Raw genomic sequence first — 27,070 nt, forward strand, 5'->3', positions numbered from 1 at the left:
GTGTGAATTATGGTCTTAATAGAAAACAGATGGCACTCAAAGCTATTTACGAAGGTATGAGTATAACCCCTACACAAGCGATTGTGCAGGAATCTGGGGGAAGCAGCAGCCAAGCTGACACAACCTCTATGTCCAAAGGGAAAAAGAGAGCAATCGATTTCTGAAATCCAGAAAAAGAAGGTCTTGTAGAATTGGCCTCCTTGAAAGGCACAGTAGCCTTCCAGTACAGGGACATGGCAAGCCCAGCTCAAGGCTGTCTTGCAGGGAGAGAGCCAGGAAGACAAATGCCCTCACCCCACTCTCCCCTTCCCTCCTTCCAGTCTCCTCTCTGGTGTTCTCCATTGTCTAGACACCTCATCCATGCAAGTCACCAGAGAAGGATGAAGAGTGGATGTGGAGGGAAAAACACAGGAAAATTAGCAATGAGAGATCAGGTTCCCCAGCTGTAACAAGAAGGTGTGAGAATACAGACGTGGCTACTCCAAAAAGTCACGAAGTGTATGTATGTGTAACATATATGTGTATATATACGGTATATATACACACATATTTTTCTTGTGCCTAAATGCCTATATATGTGTTATATATATATAAATGTGCATTTTAAAAATATATATGCATATGTGTGTTTTCTGAAAATAATAGCACATAAGTTTTGTATAATTTTACTTCCTTGAGATGCTGCTTCAAGAGAAATTTGGTATAAACACTATGGTTTATCAAAAGCTTAACTATTTTCCTTTTTTTCTTAAATTTTCTTTATTATAGAAAGTTTCAAACATATGCCAAAGTGTCGAGAAGAGTATAACAATCCCCTAGATGTCCATTATCTTGCTTCAACACTTGTCGATTCATGATCAGTCTTGCTTCATTTATACCTCCATCCAATCTCCACTCTCCTATTGTTAATATTTTAAAACACATCGCAAACACCATGCCTTCCTTGGCTTTTGTGAGGTCAAAGGCATGTTAAAATAACTTTTTAGTGGACCACATCTCTCAATCCCAAATTAAGCCTGTATGTTTAAGAACTGAATCACAGACAGTATTTAATATATTTTTAAAAGATCCATTAGGCTTATTTAGTTCTAAATTGTTCTAAAATGATGAACAAATAATTGCAAAATATAATAAAGTCACACGATTTATATAATGATTGTGTAATGGTTTAAAAATACTGGCTTATACTTTTGTTTACCTCTCTTCTTCTCTTCTTTGCTTTTAGTTAAATGCACGAAAACTAAAGAAAGCTTCCTGTAGGAATTTGGTCACTTATGCTCCCTCAATAAAAAATATTGGGAGTCTCTTGCAGGGCACTGTTTACTGCAAAGAACATTGTTTCCCTCTGATTTGTAAAGTCACATCTATATATCATATTTCAGTACATGGGTGGTTCATGTTGGGTGTCTGTTTTTATTCTGTTGTTTTTTTAATCAATCATTGTGCCAATAAAACATTGCCTTAATCAGCATAACTTTATAATAATTCTTTATGTCTGGTATTTGGAGTCCTCAAAAGTATTCTGGCTGTTCCTGGCTTACGCTTCCATATACGTTTTAGATTCAGTTTGTCAAATTCAATGGGGGAAAAACAAAACCCAAAATATCCTTTTGTATATGGCAGTTGATTTCTAAAAAGATCTGAAATGCAAAACTTTGAAAGGTTTCTGGAAGTTTATGACTTGAAGACTGCATAAGACTGAAGCTTAAAAGATAAATGGGAATAAAGTATGATTCTTTTTATTTCTGTATGCATTTTAAGAAGCATTTAGAAAGCTTAATTAAAAAATGTGTATCTTTTTAATATTTGTATGTCAAGTATAGGGCCCATATCTCTTTGTTTAATGTAGTTTGCTACTCACCTTCAGATTTTTCTTTGCAACATGGGCTGCCACAATGACAAAAAATGGCAAGCTTGAGAAGAAATGAAAAATTATTGACAGAAAATCTTAACCAGTTCTCTTGACAAATATGCACCATGGACCCCAGGGACAAAGCACTGTTGGACACGATTCACTGGCTGATGATTAAAAGATATTACTGATGAGGTTCATGGCTGCAACATACCTGAATTCCTGTTAATTTTTAAATGGAGGATCTGAATGCTTATTAGCTATCACTGCGTAACAAATTACTGCAGACTTACTGGCTTAAACCAACAGAGGTTGTTGTCATTGTCTCCCAAGTTCCATGGGTCAGAAGTCCAGGCATGGCTTGACTGAGTCTTCTGCTCAGGGTCTCACCAGGCTCCAGTAAATGTGTTGGCTGGACCACATTTTCATCTGGACGCCAATCTAGGGAAGGATCCACTTCCAAGCTTCTTTGGGTTGTTGGCAGATTCATTTCTTTGTTGCTGCATGACTGAGGGCCCCAGCTTTTTGCTGGCTGTCAACTGGAGGCCACCACAGGTCCTGGAGGTCAACTGCAGTCCCTTAGCAAGTCAGCACGGAGCCTCTCTGAGCTATACAGGGCCCCGTCCTCCTTGTCAGGGCTCTCCCTGATGAAGCCAGGGCCATCCAGGATAATTTCAGTTTTGATTTACTCAAACAGCAACTGATTTGGGACCTTCCTTACAACTGCAAAACCCTTTCACCTGTGGCCTTACTTGATCGGTTAGAAAAAAGTCATAGGTCCTGCCCATACCCAAAGGGAGGGGATGATTAGACAGGCTGTGAACAAGAGGGGCACAGGCATCAAGGCATCCTAAACATTCTTTGCCATAAGGCTGAAATAAAATGAAAGAAAAATTGTCATCTGTGGTTACAGTTCCAGCCACCTGCTTCTTTCCAAAGTACAGGGCATTTCTGGGATGAGACTTGCGGAGGCAGAGGTGTGTAGGGGCCATGTGCCTCCAGCCCCTTTACGCTTGCGTTTGTAAGGAGTGTTAACATTGCCTTTTAAGGAGCAGCCTCACTGAGTTGTCCGGGAAGACTGTGTCATAGAGATTGAGGAGGTCGCTGTGGGTTTTGTCTCCTTCAGAGCAGTAGATGTAGGGCTGCAGGCACCTGGCTTCTCAGAGCAGAAAGCAGAGGTCTCTCTGCAGTGAGCGGCCCAAGATAGAGTTCAGCCCTGACTTTTGTTCCCAAGCCAGGAGTTTTTGATTAGATGCTTAATTGTGTTTGGAAGCTTATGTTTAGGGCACAGGCTTAGTGACCTGAACATTCAGAGACACATTTAGTACCTACTTTTAAGCCTGCGCCCCAGGACATGAATAAAAGGAATTACAGGGTGCATTGTTGGCACAAACGCTGGGCAAACAGTCGTCTTCCTGGCCATGCTACAATTCACCGGTACAGGTGATTTTGTACGTGGCATTTATGTCGTACATCTCCCTTCACCTTTCTGGCCCCAACCTGCGAAAAATTTCCTTCACAGCAGGGATTAGTGCCTAATGGCAAGAGAAAAAGCAATTAGCATTTCCTAACAGCTAACCAAACACAAAAGCTTCCCCCAGCATTGGACGGAACACCTTTGACCATTCATTGCTCCTCGGCTGTAAAGCTGAGCACCTTACAATTTGTGCTTAATTACACAGGAAAAGAGAAATCTGCTTCTCAGGGAGAGGCTCTGAGAACCTGTTGGGGAAAGCTTTCAATTTTAATTACAGAAGAAATACTGGCTGCGGCAATGTTGAAAGAGAATTGACTTTCCTTTTTTTTTTTTTCCGATTTTTGCAAAACAGCTGGCCAAACAGAGCACCCCCGGCTCTGTTTAGGCAACCTGTGCAGGGTGGCTGGGAGGCCCGTGCTGGGGTTCATTTTGCAAATCAGCTGGAAAGATTTCTTTTGGGTTTAAGGAAGCTAATTTAAACATTGCCTGTGTACAGAAACTTTAATCCCTCTTAATATGTCAGCTGTGCCATCAGAAAAGCAGACCTCCTGCGCTGGTGTACTCGAGAAGAAAACCAATACTGTCTTCATTATTCAAACCGTCAACCCATAGACAAAAGGGAGAAACAAGAAACAAATCATCCCGGTGACACCCAGATCTTTCCTATTTCATCTTGACAGGGTTTTGTTTCAATGCCGCGCGCCCCCTCCCTCCCCCTCCCCCTCGCAGCTACTGCCTCCTGTTCCTCTTTATGGTAATTGGAGCTGGGCCCCAAAGCCCCCAGAGGCTTGTATCTTCTCCTCACATGAGTGACGCTTCAGTGATAAACTTGAACTTAAAGTTACTGAGGCGGAACTGAGGGTTCATTTGATAGCTAGTGGTTTTCAGCAGCTCCATGGGGCTTCTGGAGGCAGCATGAGGTAGATTGTTAATGTCCTGTGAGGGAAAACAATAACACATTTCATTAATGCGTTCATGTGTGAAGCGTCCATTAGTGCACCGGAGGTATTAATGACGTTATGCTTTAAACTGACATGCGGGGCATGACAGGAACTGCAAGGTCGGATGGGAACAGATGACAGAATGAACAAATATTTGAATGGCTTCATTTGCCTGCAGGTCAAATGGTGGGTGCAAGGGATGGAGGGGGTGGGGGATGGAAAGGAATCCTTTTGTTTGAACATAGGCCGGTGGCAGCAAAACGAAGAAGAGGAAAGACACATGTGTGTGCACACGTGTTCCCCGCTCCCCTTACAGAATGGGGAGGGTGGGGGGAGCAGCACAGAGAATGGGCAGGACCAGCTGACAGCCACAGATCTTGAGAGGGTTTGATTGTAGGAAGGGGCTTTGCAGACTCTTGTCTGACAGGAGACTTCCCTCAGGCAAAAGCTTCCCCCAGAGACTCCCACCGTCAAGCCAGGGTAGAGAGGAGGGGCGTGCTCTCTGCCCAGCCCCATAATGAGGGACATGGAATTCGCAGGCACAAGTGTTGGCCAATGGGATTGTTGGATCCTTTGTCTCTCCTAGCACCTGGCGGCCTGAGACAGATACCGTATGGTACTGGGGGCAAAACATGAAGAATCAGATCTGCCGTTGACCTCTAATAGCAGGGAGTTTGCTGCATATTGAGCGACTATGCAGAATGTGGCAAGTGTTGAAATGGGGTCAGCCTAAAGTGCTTTGGAAACACACAAAAAGTGACTAATAGTTAAGGTCACATGCATCTGCATTTACCACAGATCGTCTTGGTTTGTGCCTGTTGTCCCAGAATGACGACTGGGACTTTTAAAGGTATCCTACTCTGACGTAAAACAAATCTATGGTTTTAAGAGTCAGGATCATGGTTCTAGAGTGTTCTCGTTCTTGTTCTGCGTGCTGGTTCCACAGGAGTAGTCATTATGCACATGTGATTTGCACCATTCTTTGTGTGTGTGTGTGTGTGTGTGTGTATGTTTAATTCATGGCGATTTTTCATTAAATTGATTTTATAACTGAATTGGGCCATTACTGTTTAGTTACTCTGCTGATGAGATGCACAAAAACTTCCTGGGCTACAGTTGCTGAATATTTTCCGTGGGTTCTGAATGCAGAGGGTTTCACTGCTGCAGATCCCCATTGGGTGGGAAAGTCAGCAACACACATATCAGGGCGACAAGTGTAATTCAACATGATAAGGCTTCTCTGAAGAGGACACCCTTTGTTTATCTTACTTAGCCAGCTAAAGAAGACAATTCCCTTAATGCTGTCCTAAAGCAGAGTGAGGGCTGACCTGCAGCTAAATCAATAAGAGAGGGGGCTTCGCATGCTGTAAGAATCAAATGCCAACTTGAACAATCTCAAATGGCACCTTCCACACACACCTCCAAATCCAACAGGAAGGTCATGCCTTGCAAAATTTTTTTTTTCTGAAAGTGGACTTTAGATCTGTTTTATTACTATTCTTAGTGACCAGAAATTAGGCAACATTTGAATGAAACTGTAAGGAATTAAAATATTAGCAGCAAGACCAAGCTCCTCAAGTACCTATCCAGTCAATGAATATGACATTTGTCCCCAGACTAAATAGAAATGCCTATGAAGCTTTAAGATGTTTTTCCTCCCCAATTAGAAGCTGAGTACGATGATACTTCCCTGATGGTATTTTAATGTTGCTATTTATTCATTGCAGTCACTGGCCCTAGTTAATGTTGAAAAAGACAGAGTTATAATGAATCAGAATAGCAGGAACATGCCAGGAATGCTGTGAATGGCATGTTTTTAATGCCAAATTTCTTTGGAACCAGGACTACCTAGAAGTTAATCCTGTCTTCACCACCTTCCCTCACTCCATGGACACTTGGACTTCAGTGTGGCTTTCTCTGCACATCCAAGATGCTGTCTCCTCCCAGAGTCTGCCTGGAACCCTCCAGCACGGCTAGAGGGTCTCTAGTATGTTACTTATGAACCCATAATGCTCATTGCAGGTGTATTTCTCCCACCAGAATACGGGTTTCATGGACGCCCATGGCAGTACTTGGCAGAGGTTTCCAATAAATGGATGACAAAAGGCGGGAAAAGAATAGAAATATGTGATAGAGAAGTACATTTCCTTTCATAAGGAAATCGACACAGTTTGAAATGTTTCTGAGATAAGTTATTTGCTTATCTTGGTTACTTATTTTGGTGTACATGTCTCAGATTTCAAACTCATGCTTTAAATCCTAGTTAAGTAAAAAGCAATGCTGGTGCGAACTCTGGTACTCTGAACCATGTGGAATTGCTGATGATTGGCTATCTTTCAACCTATTATTTTGATTTCTACATGAACAGATATCATTTTTAATTGGAAAAGATGTGCTTTCCTTCATACGGATTTTGGTGAGTTTTTGCCAAATGGGCACATGCATCTGGACACTTCTCATTTTGAGCCGAGCTCAGAAGTTGTTGAGCTTTTGCCATCTCTAATTGATGGCACTTGACTGTCTGACATTGACAGTGATAGCTGATGCTGGCTGGTGTTGGTGCGGGAGAGGTGGACGACATCGCGGAGGGCAGCCGAGATCCAGCCTGTCCCCGGGTGCCTTCGTGACGCTCAGCACTATGACCTTTCTGCCTGGGAGATGACTCATGGCAGATGGCAGTGAGCTAAAGGGCAGAGTTGGCATTAATTAAGTCCAAAAAAAAATTTTTCTGAATAATTTGAGGAGATTACATTATAGCTTTCCCTTTGATGGCAAATGGGACTTTTTGTTTTTGTACAGAAGGTCTCTGCTTTTGCAGACTTCCTATCGTTCCAGAGCTTAAGCACAGCAGAGAAATTTTCACATATTGGACAAGCAATCTTTTGTGTGGGAGGTAGAAGGAAGGGGTTGAAGTGCCCTTAAAAGTGGGGCAATAAAGAGCAAGTACAAGTACCAAATGTGAAGATGAGATGGTTGGAGGAGTAGAGAGAGACGGGCTCAGAAAATAATGTCTCCTACGCTGTTCTGAGTACAGCAGTCTAACTGCAATCAGTAACTCGTGACATGATTTCTTTTGAATGAACTGGCAGCTGAGCAGAATGATAGGAAAGGTGTCTACAACAGCTATACCTTCCATTGTAGAAAGAGCAAAGACATGACACAAAGATAGCCATTCCCCCTCCCAGGCAGACATCACTAGTCAATGGCAGCTCTGCTTCCTGCTGAGCCTGATCTCAGACATGACCTCAGAGCTCTGGACAGCCTCTATGAGGGAATCTATTTACCATTCCTGCCAACAGCCTTAGCAGACAAACTCGGAAAAAAAAAAAAAAATGGAAGCAAACTGACAGGTTGGCTGGCTAAATTTGCTGAATAGCTTGTCAGTAAAAATCTAATTCAAATAAATTTCCCATAGCCTTTTCCCTTCTTAATGGTCTCACAAGTTTACAGCTTTTCATGTAAACCTAGGCATTTAAGATAGAAGAGCATTAAAAAATACTTCATTTGGATTTTCTTCAAAAGATATTCTTAAAACTTTTATCTTCAGTGTTTCAAGGGCCAGATATATCTCGCAATAGTCACTTACTTTCGTTTGAATTCTGAATACTTGGAGGTATAATTAAATTCTATTCAGATTTTATTGCCTGTTTCATTATGAGAAAGAAGGATGATGCCTGGATAAATTTTTAAAAATCGGCTATTGAGACTGAACATTAAAACACACTGAAATTTAAATACAATGAATTTATATTTGTAATTGCTGCATGTGTATTATTTTTTCTGCTCAGAATAGGTCTATGCTAGTGTAAAAAAGTGATATTTCTTTCTCATTTAGTTGTTAAATTCTTCCCTTCCAACTTCCAATATTTGGAAATCAACATTCATTACTAATTCTAGGTCCCCCTGCTGCTTTTATGGAAACCAACAGAACATTAAATACTATAAAATGGATTCATATTGTAATGAAGCATTTTCTCTCTTTATTTTTTTCATCAATGGCATCAAATGCATCCACTGCAAGTAGCCAAGGCCTCCATAGTTTATTTATTGGCCATGCCTTGCACTCCGGTGGCCTGGCACGAAACTTTAAACTGTGATGCTAAATTGAGAAATGGCTGGCTATTTGGCCACAGGATCTTTGTTGGCTAAAGCCAAGTTATTTTTATGTTCTGTTTACTCGTGGTTCAGAAACCCCAGAAATGTTGGTGCAGGCATAGAATTAACAGGTAAGAGAAGGCCTCCCCTGCAGCTCTCTGTCTTGTCCTTCCACAGTGTTCTTCTAGTACTGAACACATGGCATGTATCTTCCTTATTCTGTTAGATGAAGTAGACATCTCTTAGACCACATTGTGTATGGAAGGTATAACAGGGGCTTGTGATTTTTGTAGCCCATGAATGTCTGGTTCAAATAATCTCCTGTGTTTGTTCAAGTGGGCTTTGCAGCAGTCAAGGAGAACATTGGGCTCACCTGGGGGCTTTTTGTTGTCTTATTTAGGCTCACTGAAAGTAAACTGGAAGCACAAATGCACTCTTATTGTTTCAGTTCCCAGCAACTCTTTGTCTAAAAAGGTCATATAATTTAATGTTTCTTTTTGGCAGGCTAGAATTTGTATTTACCTTTCTGGGAGGATTTAACGTTGGCTGAGGCAACTCGTAATGATGGGAAGACATACAAAAATGTAAGTGTGCAAGGAACCCACTGTTTCCCATCTCACATGCCTTCAGGTACTTCATTTAGCGAGATTGTGTTTCCAAATCCTTGTTAAAAGTGGATCTATTATTGTCCAAGGCAGCACCATCCAATAGATCTATAATGTGAGCCATATATATAATTTAAATTTTTCTATTAGCCACATTTAAAGAGATATCAAATTAATAATTAATTAATAAGTACAAAGAAATCCATCAAATTGATTTTAATCATATATTTGATTTAACGCAATGTATCCAACATGTAATCAATACAACATGCAATCAACATAAACAATCAATATGTAGCCTATATAAAACTTTTTGATGAGATATTTTACATTTCTTCTTTCATACTGTCTTCAAAATCTGGCGTGTTTTATACATACAGCACATCTTAGTTTGGAATGGCCACATTTCAAATGCTCAATGGCCACATGTGCTAGCAGCTACCATCCTGAACAGAATAGTGCATTTCTAAGGTATGGAAGCATATAGTATACTGGAGTATATATATACATATATCCATATGTATATATATACTATATATATATATATCCTGGAGTTATCAATAGCAATAATAGCCTAGGAGAGCATGGGGTAATGAAATCAAGACACAATTTAGATTTTAACCTTTTGTAGGGGTACTTCCCAAGGAGTAGGAAGGGCCAATTTTAGTTTTATCCTCACATTTTAATTATTCATCTATTTAAAATTACTTGTATTACATAGTGCTTTATACTCATTCAAAACACTTTCACATAATTTTCTCATTTGCTGCTCTTGACAACCTTTTGAAATTGGTTGGGCAAGTGACTATATTCCCTTCAATCTTTTGAGATGAGGAAACTGAGGCAATGTTAAATGGTGGGTGACCCTGCTCACTTGTATAAAAAGACAGTAACCACTGGCTGGCACTAGAACTTGTGACTCCTTAACTTTCCTCTCTCTGGTACAGGTGCTAAAGTCACAGAACTTCCCAAAAATGTGCAATAGGGAAGAACCTGAAAAGTCCATTATTTGGATAATGCACTCCTAAATGAATGGCAACTGTCTTTTATTAATCAAGAGTCCTTGGTTCACTTATTCCCAGGAGGATCATTTGTACCAGTAACCACGGACACTCTTCCAAGAACCTGTCGATGCATTTAAACCTCAAACAAACCAGAGTAGATACGATTATTAGATTCATCTTATGGATGGGGAAACGGATACAGAGAAGTTAAGCCACTCACCTAAGGTTACACAGCCAGGAATTGGCAGAGATTGCATCAGAACCCAGGCTGACCTGGCTGCAGAGCCCTGTCCATAGCAGCCACTGTGCTGTTCTGCCTCTGTATCATGTCTGGGATTGACAGATTCAAGGTCCCCAAGTTTTCTCAAAAACACAAAGAGAATTTGTCTTTGGAATACAGTGGTTTGAAACATAATGTCAAAGGAGGCTTTCCCCAGGTGGCTTTCTGTCTAATTCCTTCCTCCCTCACAGGACTGGCTCTGTTATTAACAGAACATGATTATAAAATGCAATATAAGGTTAAGGAATTTTCCTTTGATGCTCTTTCCCAATTAATTTGTTGTTGTTCATGTTTCATTAAATGCATATCATTGTGTAATAGAATAGTAGTCCCTGTGAGAATTCCATTTTTCTGATGTTTAAGAATGTGAGCAGAGGACAAGAATGTTCTTCAGGGGTGTCTGCACCTGGTTGTCAGTCGTTAGTCCTGGGCAGGAGGGGCAGGTGAGGTGAGGAGGAGGTTTATATTTTGAAAATTAGAATCTATCTTGGTGTTTATTTTCTTGGCTTTTGTATCTTTCTAAAGTAGCATCTTGTTTTAATTTCAAGAGTTATATATACTTGCCCTAAATTTATAGAAAACAGAATTATAAAGAAGAAAATAAAATCACCAGTAATTCTACTACTTTGTTTAATTACTATATATTTTCTTCCTTTCCTATCTATGTCATATATTATAGTCTTCTTAACTAATGTTTTTTGTTTTGCTAAATATACATATTTTGCTATATTAGTGAAAATTTTTCGTAAATGTAACTGATCTCCAGAAGAATCTTAGTTTTGGGGTATATAAATGTGAAACGGTTTTAGTTTCTTACTTACGGTTTTCCACTTACACTCTTTTCCTCCTGGGGTGTTGGCTCTAAACCACATCCTGGTCAGATTCCCAAATTTTCCTATCATTTTCTCTTTCTCCAACGGTTGAGTTTTCTGGTTCTTTAAGGCTGTGTAAGTCCTGTATGTTTGCGATACTTCAAGCTTCAGAGCTTGGCTGGTTTCGTTTTCTGGAACAGGCTAGCTCTGTGAGCCTGGTGCCAGGGAGCCATGGGTGGAGATAATGGCATTGTTCCCCCTTCATCTCAGCTTGTCACCTCCCGTGTTGGGGGCAGGAGGTGATGGCCCCAGGTAGGCAGCGAGGCCATGGTCCCACCTTCTTCCGGCCTCTCTGGTCCCATCTGATGTTGGCGCGTATGGATGTGCTTATTCTGATGCATTCTGTGCACAGTTTCCTCCGGTCCCTGGTCACTTCTTTCTGACCCCCTACGTCACTGAGGCCCCCTTTCAAGGGCAGCCATGTTTAACGTCTGCGCAGGTGTGAAAGCTGTTCCCACCTTTGATGGCTTGTGCTGGATATGCCTCCTGTTTTCTCAAGAACGCAGTCCCTCCCCAAATCTCGATGTCCCTTCCCGAGGAGCCATGGGGATCACTTTTGAGGGGTCCTTCGCACTTTCCCAGGACCACAGGGAACTGCATGTGGAGACGCTGCTCTCACTTCTTCCCTGGAGGGCTGCACTGTGGGCAAGAGCCTAGGGTGCCGCTACAGTGGGTGGCTCCCTCCGTGATCTCTCCTGGGCTTGGCATCTGCCTGTGCGCCCCCTTCAGGGGGCACTTGTCAAGCCTCCCCAGCGTTCTCTCTGTAGCATCAGGAGCTGTGGCTGTCATACCTCGGCAAGCTTCCTGCAGGGAAGCAGAGTCCCATCTCCCTTCTTTAAGGTAACCTGCAACTGTTAGCGTTTTCCCCTTGGAGCCTCCTCTCTTGGCTTTGGGAAGGGGGAAGTACCCCACAGGAGGGAGGAGACAGAGCATCTGGATGAACTCAGTACCTCCGGGAAGGTGCAGGAGGCCTCCACTGGTCCTCCCAGTTGTCTTCGTGTGGAACTGGGGAGGGGAAGGCGGGTGGGAGCAGGGCTGGTTTTGAGCCTCTGACTACACAAAGCGAGGCTGTGTCTGGCCCTGACTGCATGCGGCTGCTTTGTGGCTCCCTTTAGAATGTCAGGATGCATTGCACCTTTGCTTTTCAGCTGTAGGCACAGTTGTAGACTGCAGCACTGGAACCAGCAGGAGCCTGTCACATAGACATTCATTTTAATTACTTCTTACTAATTTGTGCATATAGCCTAATTGTAAGACAATTATTTGGGGCTCTCCAAAATCAGACCTGAGACAAGGAGTGGGTGCAGATAGTTGATTTGGAGGCAATCCCAGCAACCACAATTGATAAATGGGAAAAGTGAGGCAGGAAAGGGGGTTACACTGATGAAAGGATCACCACTGGGGGCTCCTGGGGTATGATCCTGTAGGGAGACCACCGAGCAACACACATGGCCTTGTATCCCACAGTTATTGAAGTTGTCCCAGGGGGGATGTTGATTTCCTTGCCCTTCTGTGGTGCCAGAGAAAACCCTCAGACAAAGAGGAAGAGGGATGTGGGTGCCTCTGTTGGGAAGCTGTCAGCATGCTAGAAGCTCCGCAGCGATGCCTGGTGAACTCGGGGGGGTCCCAGGCAATTTGGGGCAGCATAGTAGGATATATAGTCATCTACACAAATTAAATTAATCCTTCCCCTCATATTGGACATTTAGGTTGTAATCTTTTAATTTTGCTATTATGAATCATGCTATAGTGACTTGTTATATTTTTACATACTTTTTTTTTGTTTATGTACTTAGAATAGATTTTTAGATGTTGGATTACTTTGTCAATGGCAAGGTATTTTTCCTAAATTAATATATTTTGGGGCGACTTAGCATATGGACTCAAATGTAATGCTGGTACAAATGATATTTTTGAAACAAACATTCTCCAGCCAATCCCTATTCCCTACTGAACTCTAAAGAAGGTGTTGGGAAGGCTGCCTCGTCTTGCACCCATGGGAGGAGAGTATTGCAACCTTGACTAGCACCCCTGCCTAACTGCAGAAGGCAGTCCTACAGCTGCGGAAGAGATTTCTCTGAAGGGGTTATTACCTTCGCCACTTGATCTTTTTAACTGTTATCCAGTCTCCAAACAGTACTTGTAGAAAACTATTCCGTGGGTGACAATGAAGTATAGGAGAGGGAGTTATTAAAAGTTAAAGAGGCAGCTTTTAGTAGAAAGGGAACAACAACAAAAAAATTCATTCAACAAAACTTTCTTGAGCACTTGTTCTAGGTAAAGAACAGCATGTTCTGGAAAACACCAAGGTTAAGAAGGAATGCTCTTGATTCTTAAAGATCACCTAATCTAGCTGAAAAAATTTTTGCATCCTTTTGTGATAGAAAGTCATCCGAGTTGGAGATCATTTGACTAGAACATCTCAAGAAGGATGCTTTGCAGGAAGTGGCATGCAGTTTCTGCAAGTCTCTGGAGATTTCTTGTAAAGAACTCAGAAGCAGTCTTTTCAGTGGCATGTTAAAGGTGGAAGCATCGGAGAAACGTTTAGGGACAGTGGCAACCCCTAGTTTAAAAACTGCCGATCCTGTCTTGGAAGGCTTTAGAAGAGGCTGGGGTGGCGGAGAGATACTTCACTGAGTCCCTTAATTGCAGTTCTACTTCATTATGGATATTAATGATCCAGCATTTCTAAGTGTTAGGAAATGAACTGAGCTGGAATTATGGTCCATAAGCATGATACATTTTTAAATAGATTCAAATGATAATTAGGAGACGCCTGCACTTTGGAGTCTGAGACAAAATGGGAGTGTTTCGGCTTTCCTGAATTAGCTTATTTTAGCAGAAATGAAAACTGGAATTTTCCAGGCAGCTAATCTCACTCACTCTTCCAGACTGCCATAGCCATGCCAGCTGCACTAGGTGTCACTGTGTGAACTTCTACTGAATGAAAAAATACAAAAGGAAGAGAAGAAAAGTGAGAATATTTTAATTTGCTGAACTGTTTGATATTCAGAATTTCTCTCCCAATTATTTCCTTTTTAGTATCAGCTATTTTTAAGATTATAGAACACACATATACACACATTATTGAGTGAGTAGCTTGTCCAAATAGGAATTTTTCTCTGATTTGGGGAATCATTGTTCTTTCAGGAGAGCTAAAAGAAGCTTTCTTTGCATAAGTGTTGAGAGGAGACATAAGATTTTATTTAAAAAAAATTAAGCATTGAATGTCTTGTTCTGAGTCTTACTGTATTATTTACACAAAATTTCATCCTAAGGGCATTTCTCTTATTTAGAAAAAAAAAAAAGGATTTATCCTACCAGATACAAATGATACAATGTGGAAAAATGTTCAACTTTAAAATTCTAAAGAGGACAATTCTTTTCAAATGCTTTATTTCATTTTATTTCCATTGCAAGTTTTGGTTTTCTCTAATCCATCCCATGCTAACATAATAGAAACTTTTATGATCCCTGTGACCATGGTCTGATATTTCTAACATACAGTGTCATCTCATAGCTTGGTGCCTGAGGTCAAATAGCAGAGATCTTTAATCTACGCAATAATCCTATTATTAGAAGATTCACTTGGGTCAGCGTGAAGATGAGTACCACATGTGATTTGTATAAAGGCTGTAGAAAATCCAGGTGTGGCGCTGCTCGAGAAGAAACACAGACAGAACCCCTAAACACACCATAAATCATTGCTATCCCTTAAAACTATATAATTTTCCCTGTGCCTGAAAGGCTGGAATCTTTCATTCTGTGCTAAGTAAGTCAGTAGCATCTTCCCTTAAAAATATATAGCCCATAATCAATTAGAGCCTAGAAAGACTGTTATTCTATATTTTATGCAATGCCTACAGCATTTTGTAGTGCCCAATAAATATTTTATAATGATACTGCATGCCAGTTTTCTAGGATGTGCCATAGATAACCTTTATTTTCACGCAAATCGTGAAAATACACCTCAATTTTTTGACACCTGTGGCTTGTGTTTTTCATATCTATAAAAATTGTGATACATGGGAGTCTGCAAACTTTTTTTTTGAATCAAATGATGTCCTTTAGAGCTAAAAGCAATATACATGTGACTTAAACCTATAGAGTTAGCAGACAGGTATCAGAGACAGAAGTCAGACTTGAATTTAGGGGGCACTCCTGGTGGATTTTAGAAAGATAATAATTATTATTATAACACTTAAGTAGTATTACCTGCACATTGTTCTATGCAGTTTCTATATATTGACTCATTAATCCTCATAACAAACTATTGTCTTGAAGTAATAACCTCAACTATTATTATCCCCATTTTTGCAATGGTGGCACAGAGAAGTTCAGTTACTCTTCTAAGGTCACACAGCCTTATGGTGGCACAGGTTGGGGTTTAAATGCAAGACCTGAGTCCCTGCTTGCTCAGAACCATTGGACTGTAATGGCTGTTTTCTGAATGTCTCACCATCCCCCTTCCCCAGCCACTATAGCAATATCTTCAGGTGCTTTTTAGTTTCCGACATAACCTCCCTGGGCTTCAATTTTCTGATAGTTGAAAGGACAGGTTAAGGGCTAGATTACCTCTTAGATCCTTTCCTCTCCAGAATCTTATCATTCTTTGATTCACAAGAAGTGTCCTATAGAGAGTTCAATGGTGTAGTCCAGGTGTGGATTGGATCCTGGACACAGTGGGGCAAGTGTCCTTGTGGTTACGTAGAAGTATGATAATGCCATAAACGGAAACAGAGAAGTCAAAGTCTTGACTGTGTTAAACACAGCAAGGCTGTGTTTAAATTTATGCGAGTTTAGTTTTTAGTGGTGGTGGAACATCTCAACAGGTTCATGAGGCAGCTGGTAATATGGTTCCAGACCAGTGTTTCTCAAACTCTGTTTTATAGACTGTAGGCATCGAAATCATATGGGGGCTTATACGACGGGCCTTTTGGGGTTCCTCTCCAGATCCACTGAGCCAGAAACTCTGAGGGAGAACCCCTGGACGTACTTGTGGATCACTATTGAGAACCACTAGTTGAAAATTTCAGGGGCAGCAGTTGGATATGTCGATTCAAGAGCCACACAAGAGTAGAAGCTCAGTGGGGAAAGAGCATCCCGAGAGAATTGTGGGATCCCAACCCACATTGCACAGGTAAGCGGGGAGGAGTTTGGGAAAAGGGAAGAGCAGCATTCAGAAATGAGGAGGGACCAGGAATGTGCAAACAAGAAAGGGAGAAAGGCTGTCACTCTGCACGGACGCAGACGTGGACAGAACCATGTCAGTAGAGGGGTTCTACTGGAAGACATACTGAGAGAATCAGGACTGAGTGGGTGATGGCGAAATGCAGACCCTGAAAATGAGGGTTGAAATTAGATGGCAGAGGAAGGGGCAGAATTGCAAGAAATGATTTTTTAAGATGAGAAAACCCTGTGCTTATTTGAAGCCCAGGAGAATAACATGAGATATTCCTATAGGAGGTAGGTGCCATGTTTGGTCAAGCAGGGTGACACAGAGTGGGCAGGGATTTGGCTTTTCACCCTCTCCTATGTCATCCTTTTGATAAAATTACTCTGGTTCAGTGATAAGGAAATTCTCCAGTTATCTCTGATACTTTGGTTACAATTGATAGAAGCTGACCTGAAAGACATGAAATATTTTCAGTGCACTCCAATGGTGTCTGTGTAGGCTGAAAAATGACCCCCTTCCAAAAGATATCTGGATCCTGTGAATCAAACATTATATGGCAAATAAAGTGTCTTTGCAGATATGATTCAGTTAAAGGTATTGAGATGGATGATTATTTTATATTATCCAAGTGGGCCCTGAATGAAATCACACATGTGCATAGAAGACAGGGGCAGAGGGAGACTTTTCTCTACCCACGCTTCACACACACACACACACACACACACACACACACACACACACACACACACACACGGAAGAGACCAGGAGGTGATGTAACCCTGGAGGCAGAGATGGGAATGATGCGGCCACGAGCCAAGAAATACTGAGAGTGCCTACTGGTTGCAAAGGCCGGAGACAGGTGCTCCCTGGTGTCTGTGGGAGGACCGCAGGGCTGTGAACTTGATTCTAGCCATTTAAGACTCATTACAGGCCGGGCGCGGTGGCTCACGCCTGTAATCCTAGCACTCCGGGAGGCCGAGGCGGGCAGACTGCTAGAGGTCAGGAGTTCGAAACCAGCCTGAGCAAGAGCGAGACCCCATCTCTATTGTAAATAGAAACAAATTAATTGGCCAACTAATATATATATAGAAAAAAATTAGCCAGGCATGGTGGCGCATGCCTGTAGTCCCAGCTACTCAGGAGGCTGAGGCAGCAGGATTGCTTGAGCCCAGGAGCTTGAGGTTGCTGTGAGCTAGGATGATGCGACGGCACTCACTCTAGCTTGGGCAACTAAGCGAGTCTGTCTCAAAAAAAAAAAAAAGACTCATTACAAACTTCTGGCCTCTGAACTATAAGAGAATGAGTGTGCGTTGCTTTAAAGTTTGTGGTAATTTGTTACAGCAGCATAGGAAACTAATAGGAAACTAATACAAGTATGTAGGAAACTAATACAACTTTAATCAAAATAGCATTTAACAAAGAACCAATTTTTTTTTCTAATCAACATTATAACTAAATGACATTAAACTAAACAACTTTATTTGAGGCCGTGCTGTAGTCATTTCACTTAAAGTCATCGTTTCCAAGAACCTGTCCGGGACGCTAAGTGAGGACTTACTGTGCCATGTCCCATACAGTGTCCTGTGTGTGTGCGTGCCTGGGGAGGTGGAGTTGGTAGTGGCGACATGTCGTACAAAGCAAAGCTTCATTCTTGGTATCCCCAGCTCAGCGCTGCCTTTGTTACCAGGTGACCAGCGGTCATGTCCTTGACAAAGGCACTTCCAACGGTTCCATTCCTCCCTGTCCTCTTGACAGTTTGGAAAGAATTAAAGCACTTTGCTTTCCCCACAGTGACTAATGGGGCCTGCTGTGCTATTAGAGCGGCGCTTTCCTGTACTTTTTTTTGGGTAAATTGTGGAACTCATTACTGTAATACTTGAGCAAATTTAAACACCTAACTCACACTCCTCTTTTATTCCTTTCTCCCTGGGTGACTAACTGTAGATTTGTGTAATGAAACCAAATAAACTCCATGAAGTGTGTAATGCCTACTTAATTCTATCCCTGTTCTCTAAATCAAGTACTTCTCTTTTCTTTCTGACAAGAGTCAGTTATTTAGCACATACAATAATATGCATTTGTCCATGTTTAGTTTACCTGGAGTTAATACAGATGGAACTGGGTCCACTAAGATTGCCGGGGTACTTAGTGATTAATGTAAACAACCCTTATATTAATGTGAAGATAAGACGTAGAATTTATAATGCTCTTTGATTACAGTGATGCATCCCTGCCTTCTTAGAGATTTTAAGAAGAAAACAAGGAATCACAAAAGTGATTATAGAGATATGTGTATACAATCTGCCCCCACATAAAATATACACTACCAGAAAATAAGAGAGACAAATAACAAATGATATTCAGATTTTCCTCTTCTTTCTTAGGCTTCCAATAAGTGGTAAACTCATTTTCTTTTGTAGGTGAGGACGATTTGGACTGAATGTCAACTGGTTTAAAAAGCCCAAGTTGGCATTAAAAGAGATTGCTCTCTCCCTCTCTTTGACCTCTGTTTTTCTTTAATTCATATGAAACTTAAAGGAGAAAAAAACAAGTAACTGAGTGAAAATATAACAGAATGATATTTTAGTTGTTTCATACTATAATAAATAACTTGTAGATTAAGTTAATTGCTATTTCTTAGAGATAAACACATTTTTTTAAAAAAATTAACTTAGTTAACCTGAGATATTTTAGAAGTTCCCTTTTGCCTCCATCTTTGGTTTTATGATGCAACTTTTTGATATACCTGGCCTGACTCAACTTGGACTGAAGTCTTGACTGTATTTTATGCAAGTCTATTATTATGAGGTTACTCGTTTGATTTTAACGGTCAGGAAGGGTGGAATTATGAGTTAGGAAGAAGAAGCCAACTGTCTGAGTATTCATGCATTCAGCCCTGAGCCCTTTTAAATGTACTCATCACTGTTCAGGAAGCATAATTCATGTCTCCATCAAGAAAGCAATTGCTGGGATAAATTTTCCAAAACTCTGTAGGACAAAAGAAACCTACAATGGATGTATGTCTCAGGATTCCATATGCTTAAATCACCAAGGCTCCTTCTTTTTCTGATTACCTTTGTATCCCCAAAGCCAAAGCAAATCACTAAGTGAAAATGACCTTTATGCTTTCTCAGTCTGATTCAGGTAGTCCTTTCTCTTTTCGATTCTCTTAAGTGGTTTCTCCCGATTAGTCTCACAAACTTATGACTTTTTCTTTCCCTCTAGCTCCATTCCAAAAGGAGCCTTGTGCTGTCCACCACTGTGATCGGCCTCGTGTGGACTTCGGGTAGCTCTTTAATTACGACTTCAAGTTCTCAAGCCGGAAATGCTTCCTGGCTGCTGTGCTTGCCTTTTCTGCATGAACTATAGCACCGGCAACGACTACAGAAGTCAGGAGGTTGGTGCCCACTCTTCCTATGGTGTATTGAAGTTAAAACTAGCAGTCCCAACTCATTAGGCAACCGCTAATTGCAAGGTGTCATGAATGACAGAATGACCCTTTCATGAAGAAGAACATTATCAGAGGGCCTAATGGGGCACGCGTTCACCCATCAAGACATGTAGAGCAGCTGTTGTGATAGAAATGACTGCCCCACATGGGAAAGGCCACCAGGCCCTACCCCATTTGCAGGATCTAGAACAAGAAGATGCAAGGAGGCCCCTCCTTCTCTTCTCACTTTTGACACCCTCCCAAACGTTGAGGGACTCTATATGCATGCTGACAGACATCGCCACCTGCAATTGTTGAGCTCCCCGTGTATTTCCCCACCCCAAACAGCTGCTGTTTGGACACCCCTCAGATGGCTGGCCCAGCGTGTCATCAAAAGTATAGACACAGAAAGAAGTCCTGGCAAGCTGCATGGGCCAGTGAGAGTCCTTTGGCAGGAGGTTCTAGGAGCCCAGGTATGCACAGCAGGGTCTTGAGAGGGAGAAGGGAACATGCTCTAAGTGGACTGTCCTTCTAGACCCTCAGACTCCTTCCCCTGTAAGGATGGTGCAGTTGGAGTAGTGATAGACCAGGTGCCTCTAAATATTCAAGGTTTAGGGAGGGCCTCCAGCTTGCCTGGTGGCAACTCTAGAAAGAGATTTTTTTTTCCTAGATTAAGTTAGAGTTGTGTCTGCTTCACAATTCTTAACTCCTTCTACATTTCTTCTTTTTCTTTTCCTTCTCCTCCTCCTCTCTCCTCCTCCTTTCTTTCTCTCCCACTCACTCTCTTTCTCGGGCATATTCTTCAACTTCCTTGCTCCCTCTTCATGACACAGATATTTCACAGTGTCTTGTTCTAGAATTCTGCAGTTTGGATGAATACACACAGTTTACCCTTAGCTTTTTCTCACTAGCATGCAACCCTAGAATTTTCATACTCATTCCATGGCACAGGTGAACCGTGGAACAGAAGGAAGTCAGCTGTGTAGTTTGGAGACATTTTTCCAACATGCCCCATAACACATTCCTTTTGGTCTTCAGTTTCCAAGTGGGATGAACCTAGACACTACCATCTGCCATGTTGCCTTTTGTTCTTAATAAACTTGCTTTTTATCGGCTCTGTCTCTAATGGCACGGAATCGGCTTGACAACACATGCACACGGGGCCTATACATTTTTAGGGGGTAGAAGATTTAAAATGCACCACAGTAAAAATGTAAAACCTTTTGCTTTATTGGGATGATAAAAGAGATAAGGAGGAGGCAAAATTTCTGTAACACGAAATAATAAAAGATTTACTTTCTAAATACTCTCAATATGGTATTAAAACATGAGGTGGCATAAGGCCAGGACATATTGGAAGATGCGGAAAAAAAAAAAAAGAAAGAAAGAAAAGAAGATGCACAGACATTGCATATTTTGGCTTTTGTTTCAGTAACCAAGAGGTGTATTAAAAGGAAACGTTGTAACTTTTAGGCACTGTGCTTTTCAAACTATAGACTTGCATCGTCTAACACAGTAACCACTAGCCAAACATAGCTAATGAGTCCTTGATGTATCAGCTAGTTGGAACTAAGATTTTAGTAGTATAAGTATAAAAATCACACTAGCTTTGGAAGACTTAGTTAAAAAAGGTAAAATATCTTGTTATTTTCTATATTGTTACATGTTAAAATATTAATACTCTAGATATATTGGATTAAGTAAAATATATTATTAATATTGGCTCTACCTCATTCCTTTGACTTTTTAATGTGGCTACTGGGAAATTTTAAATTACATGGCTAGCTTGCATTTTTTTTCCTCTTGAACAGAGCTTGTAGAGATGGCTCTGAAAGTTGAAAGTTACTGTCTGTCACATAGTTTATGTCTATACATACATATATAATATTATTTATGTATATAAATGTGCAAAATGCTATTTCTATGTTAATATATTAAATGTTGAGAAATAACTGAGAGTTTGGTTGGGGTGGTTTGCATGTCTGTTCCAGAAATCAACGTCTCTACTGAACAGATGACTGAAGAATTTTCTTTTCGCTCCTCTGAAACGACATGCACAGTTTCTTCAGGCTTTAAAGAGAAAGGAGCAACCTAATCATGATCAGAGAGGCTCGTTGGCCTGTCCATTCCAAGATGTTTGTGTGGAAGGCTCCATCCTGTCATCCTCATCTCTGCTCTGGGTCACCTCTTCATAGACGCTCCCCAAATACCCCAGCTCAATGCCACCTGTGCCCCATCCCAGTCACTGTTTCCCAATTTTATTTTCTTTGGAACACTTATCATTATCAAAAATTACCTTGCTTGTTTTCCAGTTTACTTTCTTTTTCTCCTACTAGAATGTAAGCCACATGGGCACATGGCAGTATCTAAATTAATTTTCACTGTGTCCCCGGTGCCTACCTGTGACAGTGACCATGGGGTGGGGCAGGTCGCAGAGCACTTAACAAATGCTTGCTGCCGGTTGATTGTCTAACTGCCTGTGCACTATGGTGTGCTAGACACAGTGACCCAACCCACTACGATCAAACCCAGACACCAAATGAAGTTTTTAATGTTTTACTTATTTGAGTGCTTATAAAATGTGCATGTTTAGGCTGATAATATGTTTAATATCGTTTAATAACTAGACTCAAGTTCCAGGGCTCTCTTGGCTCAATGGCTTTAGGCAGATCAATTAAAGTCTGGGGTTTAGTTTTATCTCAAAAATGAAAGATTTGACTTAGATCATTGTTTGAAAGGTCTCTGGCTCTGGAATGCCATGCTATGGATTTCATCAGAGGGTTGAGGGTTGGGAATCACTTTAGCTACTAACTGCCTGTGACTGTTTCACCCACTGTTATGTAATATATAAGGTGAGGATGGAGCACTCAGAAGATTAAACAAGGGGAAGGTTTTGGTTTATTGATTAATCGTGGGGTAATGGAGGGCCAGGTTGGGGATCAGAGAAAGGGCATGGCTTCAGGATGCGATGGCTGAGGGTGGGGCTCTACAGAGAAACTTGTCTATTTTCCAATTTATATTCATGAAGTAACTACCGGTGTTTGTGTATGTTTATGTTGTTTCTTTGTTTTTCTCTGTTTCCGCTTCTCTTCTGTTACACTGTGGCATTTTTTCCTCATTGTATGCAAAGACAACCTAGGAGGAATGAGGAATGACCCTTTGCTGTGGATAGTGAACTAACGGATCATGGCAGGAAATGCACGAAAGACATTTAGGAAGTGAAAAATAGAAAAGGGCTTCAAGGGTAAAGTGACACACGCTTGAGACTCACCAAGAAGTGCCGTTCAGCTTCAGAGATGACGGGCAATGCTGCGAAGGGTGCGTGTGAGAGTCTTTTGAACAGGACAATTTCTCTTAAAATGTGTGGAGATAAATTTTTCTATAGCCCTGGAGTTTTGGCACCAGGTGGCCTTCTCAGTGTTTCAATTTGTTTTTATAGACACTTCCTGATGAAGACCTATTTTCTTTGCTTCATTGTTTATAGTAGGGCATTCGAATGTTCGGGTGCATGGTGACCAGGCATCCGAATGAGCAATACTCTCAGTAATTCTTAAACAAACTCCACTGATGGGATGCGTAAGCCATTAAAAAAAAAAAAAAAAAAAAAGGTTTCCTTGGTTTGGAGGAGGTGGCATGAGGTGGAGGGAGGGAGAGTTTCTTCTATTTGCGGTAGTGACAGGGAGGGACCGGTGGGTGTTTGAGCATCTAGATGGCTGGTAAGGGAAGAGATAAAACTTTTCAAGACTTTCATTTATCTTGTTTTTTGGTGTTAGAGTTCTTGAAGAGTTCAGGTATAATCACAGCCTTCTGTTACAACAGGAAGCACCATCTGCTGAAGCATTCTGCAAACAATATAACATCTCTCCAGAGATAGTTTAGCATTCAATTCACAAAGAAGGATGGCAGGGACTTGTAAACAAAAGGAAACAACTGAAGCAGTGAGGAAGGGGCTGTGCTCTAAACATTCAATATGTTTCTTTATAGTCGAGAAACCCTGTAATGCTACAAAACCCTGGCAGAATTCTCTGATGTATTAATTGTTTTCTTTTGTGTGTGTGTGGTTAAACTTCAGTATTTGAAACTACCTCTCCTAACCTACTACTCCTGTTTTTTGACTTTCTTTTGATTTTTGTTTTCTTTTGAGTTAAGCCATTTCTCATTGATCAGGTGGGTCATGAGTGGTTACTAGTGACAAAAAATATAAATAATAATTTTTTTTTAAATGCTGTACATTGAACGTAGCTCTGTATTTGGGGAAGAAAAATTAATGGCACATCGAAGGCTGGGAGCAGCAGACAGTACGATATGAACTGGGGTCTTAGCAGAAGTTTCTTACTTAAACCTTCACTATTTTGTCACAGGGGACAGAGCCAGAAGTCCCACAATTTATGTAAATGCAAAATTAGTTGAAAATGCTGTGTAGTACCCTAAAAGAGAGGCCTCTAGAAACTAATCTGCATTGTTGAAAGATCAAATGTTTAAGAAAAGTGGCCTTTGTTTTACTCTCTGATAAAAAGACACAGTGGGGGAAAATTGCTAATACTGTGGAAAGAAAAGACATCAACTTTTTCATTCAATACTTGAAGCAGAGTGTGATCTCAAAAATTAAGTGTCAAGGGATGAATGATTTGAGGGCAAATTTGTATTACTACCCCCTCCATTCAGCTCCTTCCTTCATTAGACACACAGACCTGCGAGATTTTGGTCTTTAGTTGCATATTTTATAAAAATGTTCAATATATGACTTTATGATTTATATGGCCTAGAAAGATTTACAGTAGCATTGACCATGATTTAAAACCTTAACCTCAGCACCTAAACTGTAAGTATCCTGAATTACAAAATTACAGGAAAATAAAAAAAAGCCAGATGTCTCTGTCCTCAAGAAAAAAGTACAATTCTTACGTAAATTAATGATACTCTATGTATGTGTGCATGCATGCACCCGCTACACCTCAATAATTGTTTTATCTGATGGTCTTTATTACCTTGTAGAGATTATAATGTCATAATTAAAACAAGTTTCATTATTTTCTACTTCCACTCCCATATAATAGATCACTACCATTTTAGCGGTGGGCCATTAGGCAATACAGATTGAATTGTTTTCCCCTAGATTTGTCGGTTTACTGCTTTTAAAAGAATTAATCACCTGTCTTACAGCTTCCCTTGTAACTCTGCTGGCTTCCACTCGGAGGGAATGCTTTACTTTTTAGAATCATGGAATGTCTGGGGAGGACCACAGACATCAACCCCCTCCCGACCTGGGTAGAGGAAGCTGTGCACTATTGTCTATAGAGTCCATGGAAATGTTCTGCTGGCTACTTTAGTTGGTTAGCAGAGCATTTTACATGCTTACATATACTTTTGACAGCACGGGGAAGTAAACACTATTAGAGACCAGCTTGGTTCTGATTTTGAAATCATCACTTAGCAGTTATGCTTTGTGATTTATTATAAAGCAGATCAGAATTTAGGCATTCCTTGGTTACTGGTAATGACACCATAAAATACCAAAAATGTACACACACACACATCTCCAGACACATACACATGTTATAGCACGATGTGAGCTTGGAACTTTATTGGTATATAGTATATGTTTCATCACAGGGCCACTGGGCTTCATTTTAAATCAAAATTTTCATTTTTGGAAGTTTCAAAATATCACATATAAAATAAAATATTATAATCACTTGTGTAATTATGAGAGAAAAGATTCCAAAATAACGTTCATTCACTCAACATAGTTTTCATGCTTGTTGAAGATCTGCCATACGTTGGGTATGGAGTTCTGGTGCTGCCATGAACCTATAGGATATCACTGAATCCTATAGGATATCATTAACCTATAGGATATCATTTAATATCACTTCATCATTTCTGTTGGCTAAGGAAACTGATGACAATAATGACATAGTCTGGCTAAGGGAATCTAGCCCAGATTATGTTCCTTAATTCTCTTTTCTAGTGTCAATTCCTGAGATGTTATTTATTTATTTATTTAGAGACAGAGTCTCACCTTGTTGCCCAGGCTAGAGTGAGTGACCTGGCATCAGCCTAGCTCACAGCAACCTCAAACTCCTGGGCTCAAGCAATCCTCTAGCCTCAGCCTCCCAAGTAGCTGGGACTACGGGCATGCGCCACCATGCCCGACTAATTTTTTCTATATATATTAGTTGGGCAATTAATTTCTTTCTATTTATAGTAGAGACGGGGTCTCGCTCTTGCTCAGGCTGGTTTCGAACTCCTGAGCTCAAACGATCCGCCCACCTCGGCCTCCCAGAGAGCTGGAGGATTATAGGTGGGAGCCACCGCGCCCGGCCCCTGAGATGTTATTTAAGTTAATCAGTTAGTTCCTAGGGACTTTAACTCAATATGCGCCCCTATGGCTAGTGGCCTGATTTGTCACCTTAAGGACATTGACCTCTCTGACTCCTTTTATTGGGACTTTTTGTGTTCCTTGCCATGAGTAAGGTTCTGAGAATCCTGACCATAGAAAGGGGAGAGTCCCTTCATATCTCCTTGTGTAGGAGTGTCATTTCTGGCCCGTAGCCTGACTTGCAGAATGAACCCCAGTGGGGGCGCTCTGACACCTTTTGTGAGAGAACGCTAAATGTCCCCGGTACCCTGAAGCAGCGGTCCCCAGGGTGTATTTGTGAGAGAGGCAGCTATGTAACCTCCACATCGGAGTCTGTCTATGCATACACTTTACAGTCAAAACTTCTGACAGATTCTTTTTCTGCTGTGGGAATTTATGGGACTGGCCTCAACAACAGGTCTTCTGAGTCTTTGTCCTGTGTCTTTTCTATTATATCGTGGTTGCTGCTAAATGAACTGGAGTTGCCCGGACAAGAGCCCATGGTGACAGGTGTCATAGGTGTTCATGTGGAAGGATGCTAAAGCCCCCAGCTGAGGATATCTGTCTGTTAATCCTTGACGTTGGACAGTAGCGTCCTTCCACGTTAGTGCTCCCACCATCGAAGGCAGTTACAGTTTCCTTAATGTCTTCCTCACCCTTTTCAATTTGTAGGGAATCCCCAGGAAGGGGTGTCATGGCATCTGCTTTACAATGAATGACTTCTCTTTACTTGTTGAGGCACAAAGAATAAACTGAGGCCCTAAAATAAAATTGCTCTCCTGGGACATTTTTCTTGTCCTCTGTTCCTCTACTCCTTTTTGAACTATAATCCCAGAGAAGCTCCCGAGCATGAGGGTGAACTAGTGATTCTACCCAGCAGATTTAGGCAATGCAGAGACGTGTTCCTGAATTTGTATGAAGGAATTCCAAAACCCCATTGGCTTCTCTGAACATTTTAAAAAATTTCCTAATCTCTG

General features: G+C 41.2%; 2 long non-coding RNA genes across 2 annotated transcripts in view; both read left to right on the forward strand.

Moving 5' to 3' along the window:
- Nucleotides 1-27,070, forward strand: part of LOC105879522 (uncharacterized) — a 94,399-nt gene that overhangs the window by 7,367 nt on the left and 59,962 nt on the right. The window lies entirely within an intron of this gene.
- On the forward strand, nt 950-25,825 carry LOC142874268 (uncharacterized). The gene is made up of 3 exons (XR_012922078.1): nt 950-8,949; nt 19,528-19,699; nt 21,724-25,825. It is a non-coding gene; the product is annotated as an uncharacterized LOC142874268 (long non-coding RNA).

The sequence above is a fragment of the Microcebus murinus genome, chromosome 12, assembly GCF_040939455.1.
Source record: "Microcebus murinus isolate Inina chromosome 12, M.murinus_Inina_mat1.0, whole genome shotgun sequence".
Classification (NCBI taxonomy): domain Eukaryota; kingdom Metazoa; phylum Chordata; class Mammalia; order Primates; family Cheirogaleidae; genus Microcebus; species Microcebus murinus.